The 9,212-nt window shown below is 50.2% G+C and overlaps 1 long non-coding RNA gene across 1 annotated transcript; it reads right to left on the bottom strand.

Annotated features, from left to right (window-relative positions):
- Positions 1-2,280: 2,280 nt before the first annotated feature.
- Positions 2,281-5,799, bottom strand: LOC102153454. Its single transcript, XR_005365247.1, has 4 exons — positions 5,706-5,799; positions 5,272-5,419; positions 2,941-3,031; positions 2,281-2,517 (listed from the first exon to the last, which is right to left on the bottom strand). It is a non-coding gene; the product is annotated as an uncharacterized LOC102153454 (long non-coding RNA).
- Between the last annotated feature and the right edge of the window lie 3,413 nt (positions 5,800-9,212).

Raw genomic sequence — 9,212 nt, forward strand, 5'->3', positions numbered from 1 at the left:
GGATTTTCTGAATTCTTGTACAACCTCAGCTGGGGCCTGGTACAAAACCCTATCGATAAGCATTGATAAGCACCCTGCCTTTGAAGGGTGCCAAGGCCGCCTGGGCCTTGTGCTGCTTCCTGGGATCTGGTCCCAGGGCCAAGGCTGAGCCGGCCTCGGGCAGGGCCCCGCGGAGAGTGGAAACCCTTAGGAAAGGGAGGCCTGTCCCTCGCCAATCAGACAGTGATTCAGAGCTGCCAGTCCAGAATCCCAGTTCCCCCAGCATGACTAATACCATCCTCCCCACCCGCTTGCCAGAAGGATGCACCCTGCTCCGGCTGTCGGTGCTCACCTTTGTGGGGAGCACTCACTGGGCCGTGAGCATAGCCTGCCATCCCCTTCAGCACCACGGTGGGCTGGTGCCTGCAGTGACTTGGGGTCATTCCGAGACCTGCCTGCTCCCTCTCCTGTCCCTCCCGCCCTCTTGCTGCCATGAGAATGGGCTGAGCTATCCCTGACCCCGGGGCTTGAGCAGCGCTGCAGGGAGGCCGGGCTGGAACAAGGGTAACTGGGGGCTCATCATGCCTGAACCCGTTCTCAGGCCCACTTCCCCGGAGGCCAATGCCGCCAGATAGCTGCATGTGCTTGGGCGGATGGTGACAGTGGGCTTACGTGCCGGGGCCACCCCTGGCTCCTAGTCTCTGCTTCCACCAGACTCTTTCAGTGTGAGTCACTTTGCCATCTGTGCACCGACCTCAGTCTGCACCTGCAACTCAGGCCTTTGCCTTGATTTCCACCAAAACCAGACTAACCACCTGTGCAAGACCTTCGTGTGTGTAGCCCACTCTGGGCAAGGGCTGCTTAGGCCCCGGGCTGCTGCAGCAATGCAAACCACTTCAAACAGCATCTTTGATCTTTAATGATCCTCTTTGAGGCCACCCTCACCTCTGGTGATGTCTTGCTGGCCGGACCACCCCATGTTGCTAACTGAGCTCCTGTTTCTCAAAAGAGCAGTTCATGAACCACCTGCACCCGAATCACTAACGTAGGAGTGGAGGGTCTCCTGGGGCAGTGTGTGTGTGTGTGTGTGTGTGTGTGTGTGTGTGTGTGTTAAAGAGAGATGGAGGGGATCCCTGGGTGGCTCAGCAGTTTGGCACCTGCCTTTGGCCCAGGGCGTGAACCTGGAGTCCCGGGATCGAATCCCACGTCGGGCTCCTTGCATGGAGCCTGCTTCTCCCTCCTCCTGTGTCTCTGCCTCTCTCTCTCTCTCTCTCTCTCTCTCTCTCTCTCTCTCTATGTCTATCATAAATAAATAAATAAAAATCTTTAAAAAAAGAGAGAGAGATGGGAAGAGGTGCGTATTTTTGGCTTTGCTTATTTTGTTTTTTTTTTGTTGTTGTTGTTGTTGTTGTTAGAACACTTATTTACAAGCGAATTTGTACATTTAGGGGTGTCTTCCCACGCTATTCACAGTGTCCACTCATGAGTGACCCCTTGGATCATATCCACAAAACCCATAGAGTTGAAAGGAACAACGAATGCCATCTAGTTCAGGGGTCTGCAAGCATTTTGCTTTCGTACCTCTTTCAAAGAATTTTGAAACCTTATGCGTACCCCCTTAAGCATTCGTGGGTTGGTATCTAAAATTTTTCATCTTAAGTTTAAATAGCTGCTGAAGATTAAATTCCATGGTAAATGTGAAATATTTTAACAGTTTAAACATTTTGAAATAACTCTTGTCACTCATTTAAACGTATCTAAGTAGAATTTTAAATGTGATAGCAATTCATACCCGCCATTATCCTTTTAAAAATACTGTGAATGAGCTCTTCCTTAGGTCAGAAATTTTGCATTATTTCCTTTCCTCCTTGAATTTATATTTCCATTTCCCTTCCCCTATAGAACTTTATCCTGATATAATATTACATTTATGATTAAAAGTTTGTATTAATCATCTTATCACATTTCTCTTAAAATGTGTATAAATGCAAATTTAATTTCTTTTTCTGGGGTCAGAAAGCTCTAATGCTATGCCATCCAATATGGTAGCCACTAGCCACAGGTGGCTATTTACATTTTTTAATTAAATAAAATTTAAATTTCAGCTTTTATTCCCACTAGCCACACTTCAGGTGCTCAATAGCCGTGTGTGGCGCATGGAATCGCACCGGACAGAGTAAACAGAAAACATCTCCATCATTACAGAAAGTTCTATTGAATAATGCTGGTCTGCAGCCTGAAAAGGTTGTCTCCCAGAATTAGTCATCATTACAATTAATAGTAACACACAATGCATCAAAATAACATAAATGTATCATCTGTTTATTGACACATTTGGGTAAGATACTATGACCCCAAAAGGTAAAATTTTATTAGAAATGCCTCTCTTGGGATCCCTGGGTGGCACAGCGGTTTGGTGTCTGCCTTTGGCTCAGGGCGCGATCCTGGAGACCCGGGATCGAGTCCCACGTCGGGCTCCCGGTGCATGGAGCCTGCTTCTCCCTCTGCCTATGTCTCTGCCTCTCTCTCTCTCTGTGACTATCATAAATAAAAAAAAAAAAAAAAAATTAAAAAAAATTAAAAAAAAAAAGAAATGCCTCTCTTAATGAGACAGTTAGTGCTTTTTTGTTTTTCATGCATCCATGGATGAATATTACTTTCTTTAGAATGAGCACAGTTTCCACATCAATTCTTATCCTTAATTCTCACTTTTAAAAATACAAATGCCAAGAAAATGTGCTCAGAATGGACATGTCTTGTGGTAGTGGTATTATTTGATTGTGTGAACTCTTTCTGAGGAGTGTGCCCAACCTCACACATAATGACAAGACTACTGCTAGTGATTTATCATCTGATATTAATAAATATTTATTAGTTTCTCCTTCACCTTTGCTAAAATGATGGGATAATGCCTGATTTGCCAAAGGATCTGTAGTCCAGTCACTAGAGTAGTTCACTTACTCAGCCTTAACCAAAGCTTTGAATTGTCTCTTTGATTGGAGTTGAAGATTTTTACAAATGACAAGGTGACCAGACGGGCCGCACCCTTCTTCTGCAAAACATGGGGAAAGGACATCTTCTGTAAGAGAAAGGGGGAGAGCCACCCAAACACAGGAGCAATCACAGGGACACCAGCTTTAGCAGAAGAGGACACCTCAATGTGAGCATCTAGAAATGGATGTCTTTAAGGTCACCTGCAGTGCAACCCGTTAGAATGTCTTCGCGGTCCCTGGCATATGCTCACCCCAGTTTACAGACCGCTGCTCCAGAAATCGCAAATGCTCCTACACTCAGCTCCACTCAGCCCTCGCCTTCCCCTCTCTCAGCACCTGCATTTTTTTTTTAATCCAAATACATGAATTTGTTTGATGCAATTATGGGCCTATTATTCCTTTCTCTCTTTTCTTTCCTCCAATATTTTATACTTTAAAATGATCCACATATCTCTTTATTTAAATAAGATGTATACACACAGTATATCATAATAAGCATAAATTTATCTATAAATATATATGTAGTATATAATAATTAGCCCACCACCCTACTTAAGAAGTGGAACAATCCCAAATGACCCTAATGTCTCACTTTCCCTCCTGGGTACATGATCGGATTGTACTTCCCCACATGGCCATGTGACTTGCTCTGGCCAATAGAATGCAAGCAAAAGCAATGAGCGCCACTTTGGGATGGCCTTGGAGGACATGATTTGTCGTGTTCCCTCCCGCCGCCACCCTTACCGGAGACACGGAGGCCTCCTTAGCTGGCCCATAATGAATCTTTTCTGTCCTTAAGCCATTAAGATTTCAGCTCTGGCTTATTACTGCGGCACAACTAAAACAGAAACATCTTTGAAACTTTACGTGTGGTCCTCAGCAATGGTATTCCAGGGACAACCACCATCCTTGCCTTTTCTTAAGGTTTTACCACATATTTATATTCCTAAAAAATATTTGTATGTGTTTTTGAACTCTATAAATATGAAATCATATTTTGCTTTTTTAAGGTGTTATTTGTGAGATTCATCAATACTGAGGATACGCCACAACTTATCCATTCTACTATTAATAAACAGTTAAGTTGGGTTTCTTCACTGTTAAAAACAATGCGTCTCTGATTATGCTTGTACATGTGCTGGCATAGATATATGAAATTTTTCTAAAGTAGCAGTTCTCAAAGTGTGGTCTGGAGACTTCTGGGAACCTCTGAGAGACCCTCTCAGGGGCATCTATGAAGTCAAAACTATTTTCATAATAATAAGATGTTATTTGTCTTTTTAAACCTCCTTCTCACACAAGAGAATGATGGAATTTTCCAGCAGCTACATGACAAGAGATATCACAACACACTGATGCAGACGCAGCTGAGAATGCCCGTCTTCTATGAAATCAGATTTGTAAGACCATTGAACAATATCACTCTTCCCACTAATTTGCTTTGTTTTCGAAAATATATTTTTTCATAAATATTAATTTATGTTGGTATGCTACAGTTCTATCACTGTTACTCTTAAATGAATTAATGATTTTTAAAATTCTTAGTATTAATTTCTAATATAATAAATATCCTTATTTGGTGTCCTCAATGATATTTCAGAGTGCAAAGGGGTCCCGAGACCAAAAGGCTTGAGAACTGCTGCTTTAGGATATGTAGCTACCAATGGAATTGCTGGGTTATAGTTTATGTACATCTTGGACTTTCCTAGATAATGTTACAAGAGTCTTCCCAAGTGGTTGTATCAACTCCCCCTCCCGTGAGCAACACACGAGAGTTCCTACAGGGGCACAGGTGCTCTACTACCTCAGAAAGCCTTGTGAAGGGGGTGGGTTGAGAAAGTATCCGTTTCAGGAGCGCCTGGGTAGCTCAGTCAGTCAAGCATCAACTCTTGATCTCAGCTCAGGTCTTGATCTCAGGGTTGTGAGTTCAAGCCTCCCCCCACAACCTTCCCCGTTGGGCCCCATGCTGGGTTTGGAGTCTTGTTAATAAATAAATAAGTAGCAGAAAGCATCCACTTCTTCCTTCTGTCTCCCTCTACCCAACCAGTTCTCCAGGTGAACCAGAGCTGAGGTCAAAGCAATTGGGAGATGCCCCCAACTCATTGAGGACAGCTGTGGGTTGCAGTTCTGGAAAGGAGAAGGGATTATTGCCGCCTGGTGGTTTGTTTCTACTCTTTGGGACTCATAGGAACCGTGTTGCTTTTAGATCCTCCTGCAACTAAAAATGATTGCAGTTTCCCCCTCCTCATTAAGCCCCTGGGCTCCCCCACACACCCAAGCCTTCCTCCCCTGAGTTCACCTTGCTGAAAGTGTCAGCGAGGGCAGATTTCTGCACACCCTCGAGAGTCTTCATCCTGTCTGGCCCCGAGGAGGCCCTCACGGCCCCCTGGCTGTATTGGGCTCCAGAGGAGCTTCCCAAGAGGAAAAGCGAGCTTCCCAGGCCGGGCCTGGAAGAGAGAACCGAGAAGGCCTGTTCCTGCCTCAGAAACACAAGGAGGCAAAGCTGAGTTTCTTGCATTCTCTTATCCCAGCGTGTTCCCTGGCGGGGACCACGAGCAGCTTATAATATTCTTTCTTTAAACACGAGCACAAACAAACAAACAAACAAACAAACATGAGCACACGTACACTTGGGGAAAACCACGCTCACGGGAGGTAGGCCAACCATGGGTACAAGAGCCTGGAGGGATAAAACTCTCCTGATTTTCAGAAGAAACATGCAAGGGTTGTTACCAGGAAAAATGCTGCTGGGTTGCGTCCACTCCCTTCAGTGCCCTCGTCCCTCCTCCCTTCCCACAAACCTACTTCCGTCATGAGTTGGCAGCAGTGTCGTTCCTCTGCCCTGGGAGCCCTGCCAGGGCCCTCCCATTTTCCGGAGAGGTTCTCTTCCATTCCTAAGCAGAGCTGTTTAAAACCGGATGCCACACGGCGCCTGGGCTCCTTGCCCTTCCACCCCCTGCCCCCTGGCCCCATGAGCAGTCCCCCCCTCCCTTCACCATTCTTGACTTTGGAGTCCAGGGTGTAACCGAAGCCAACCTCCTTCTGTGGGGCAGACAGGCACAGGCTCCCGGCCAGGGCCTGGAAGCTGCCAGAGGAAATTTCGCTGGGCGGTGAGGCTCCCAAAGGCTTTCCAGCCGCCTCGGCCCCCCACTACCTTCTCCGACCTCTACGGCAGGAATCCCGAGGCCGGGATTAGATGGCTCATCCAGCCAGGCCCTCGATCGGGCCAGATTTAAGCCACCACGAGTACAGGGAGAGAGCCAGTTGATCAGAAACAACCGAAGGCGGGTCTAGAGCCTCCATTCACTTAGCTTGAATACATCAGCCTTTGAGCAGAAGGTGCCCATTCATGCTTGGATTGGCGCGACCATTCGTTGGCTCCCCAACGTCGCGGCCAGGCCTATGGCCTACTGCTCTTCACAGTTCTGCGGCCCCAGGGACCCTACGGACCGAGGCCGTCAGGAGTTTCCTACAAAGGAAGGAATAGGAAGTCGTCGGAAATATGACCACAGAAAGACCTTAGGAGGCTGCTGGGTGCCAGAGGATGGCGATGTCCCCGACCCTGCTGCAGTCCTGCGGACGCACAAAGAGTTCCCCAGGCCTGAAGCCCAGACCCGGCAGGCGGCAGGGCCGGAAACCCGGGCAGGAGAGTGACAGCCAGTGGGAGTGGGAGGTTGGGAACGTGGCTTTGGATCTCCCCCAACACATGTGTGGGAGGAGGTGGGCCATCTGAGGCTTCGGGGAGGGCCTGGGCCCAGCAGCCGCAGATGTCACTGCTCATGTCTGGGGAGCAGCTGGCAGTCGGAGGGCCTCGCCAGGCTGGGGCAGGGGCCTTGGCCTCCCGGCCTGGTGCTGCTACCCTGGTTGTCACAGGGGCCGTGACACCATGATAGCCACAGGTCATGCTGACGGGGAGGGGGGAGCCCCAAAAAGATGCAACCGTTGCCTTCCTCGAGAGCTGTGGTAACGTCCATGTGTCTCCAAATCGAACTCGGTTTTCCACGGCCAACCAGTCCTCTGTGTGGGGAGGTTCTATCACTGTTTCTGATTCCTGTTTCTTGAGCAATGCCGCCACCGTTTTGCTTCCGGTGTCCCTGCTTCAGCTTATCAGTCACATGAACAGTGACCTACAAATACACTTTCATTCATTCGGCAAACACACCCTGGGCGGCAACCATGTGCCCGGCCCTGTGCAGGCCACGGAAAATGCTGGAAAGGCAGGGTCTTGCCCTGCAGGTTGTAGTGGGGGAGGCAGGCACGGCACACGGCCGAGAAAGGCTCTCCTGGAGGGAATCACTGGGCTGAGAGCTCTGGGGCCCCCGGCGAGGGCCCTCCTTCACCACGTGTGGCCTCGAGAGCCCTTTCGGGGTCCAGTGCACTGTACCCCGTGCTAGTATCTCAAAGGCCTCAGCGCAGAAGGGACAGTGAGCTCATTGGACATGAATGAATAGAAGGTTCCAAGGCTGGCACCTGATGGGGAGCGGGAGGGGTGCAGGAGCTTAGGATCACAGCAAAGTGCCTGTGCAAAGGCTGAGAGGCCGGAAAGAGCAAGGTTCACAGCAAGGCCTAGGCCCGTTGCCAGGGCTGGAGTCTGAGTGTGGGGCAGGGAGGTGGCCCATCGGAGGCGGGCTGGGGACGGAGCGCGGAGAGGCCAGAGGTACGGAGGCCACGCCAAGTGGAGTTTGGACCCTGACCTATAATAAGCAAGACGGAACTGTGGAAGGTTTTTAAAGCAGGGCATGACCTGATCAGATCTGAGAGCTGCACTCACACACACACCTCTAAACATATATTTATATATTTACGCACATTCGTACTGTAGACACGTATGGATACCGCTGAAGTAAAATTGATGAAAATATCTAAAATTTCTCAGAATATACCCACGTTCAATACACATATGTGTTTATATTTCACCCCTATAAACCTAGATACACCAGTTGCCGTGCTTTTCTTCTTCTATTCCCTCTCCCCCAGCCAGTCAGAAATTTGAACACTGCCCAGGAGAATTCCAGTGTTCTTAGCAGAACTATAAAGAGGAAAACACGGTTAATATTCAGAAATCTCCCCTTTCTTCCAAAGGATGCTTTTGCAAGTCAATAGGCAAGGCCATAGGGAGGGGAATTCAGCAGTGAGCCAGAGAGAGGGGCGGGCAGGTGACGCCTTCCCAGGGAGGCCCCCCGCCTGCCCCGCAGCTGGGGTGAGGGGTGGCACAGAGGGCAGTGGGGGTGGGGGGTCAGGCCCTGCCATGGGGCACAGGTGTCCGCAAGAGGCCGCCGGCGCCCTGGCCACGACAACAGAGGCCGTGCAGAAGTGCCATCCACCCCCGCAGCCCCTTCCCCCGCTTGCCAGGAGCAGGTGTCCACGCGGGCAGAAGCTGCTGGCCTCTCTCCGGGGCCAGGTCATCCACCAACAGTTGGCTGAGTGCGCTGGTGGCCGCACCGCAGAGCGGGGCTCGAGCCAAACGGGCTGGTTGAGAGGCCAGGACAGCCCTTGCTCCCATCCCTCTGAAGTACCTCAAAAGCTTGGTCCCCAACCCCCCACCGGAGAGGAGGAAAGGGGGTGGCGGGGAAGCCAGGGATATGCCGCAGATCATTAAAGGGAATTTAGAGACGCCTTACGAACTCCACCCAGGAGGTCGGAGACCCAGGAGTTGCCCTGGTGCCTGCCTCCTTCTCACTCTGCCCGTTTAAGTCCCCCGGCTCTCCCTCAGCCGCCTGGGGCCGGCCCACGACATCCCTTCATCTTCACTGTCCCCACCGGGGCCAGGCCCCACGGTCTGTCAGTCTGCGAGGGCGGCCGGCCCGGGTACCGCGCGGACTGAGTGCCTCGCCGCAGCGTGTTCTCCTGTAGGTCTGGAGGCCACAAGCCTGAGACCAATGCGTCGGGGGAAGGGGGGGGTTGGCCTGTCTCCTGGACACGTTGATTCTATCGCCTCCTGTGTCTCCACCCGGTCTCTCCCCGTGTGCGTGTCTGCGTCCTCATCTCTTCCTATAAGGAGACCCGTCGTCCTGGGTGGGGGCTCACCCTAATGACTTCATTTAACCTGAACTGCCTCTTTCAAGGCCCTGCCTCCAAATACAGTGCCATCCTGAGGTACTGGGCCCTCGGACCTCCCATGTGAATTGTAGGGAAACAATTCAGCCCCTGACACTTGGACCAATGTGAGAGAAAAGGGAGATGCAAATGTCTGATAACTGCTCTCCCCACTTCCGTCTTTGCCCCTCTCCGATTCGCTCT

Source organism: Canis lupus, chromosome 10 (genome assembly GCF_011100685.1).
Source record: "Canis lupus familiaris isolate Mischka breed German Shepherd chromosome 10, alternate assembly UU_Cfam_GSD_1.0, whole genome shotgun sequence".
NCBI classification, from domain to species: Eukaryota; Metazoa; Chordata; class Mammalia; order Carnivora; family Canidae; genus Canis; species Canis lupus.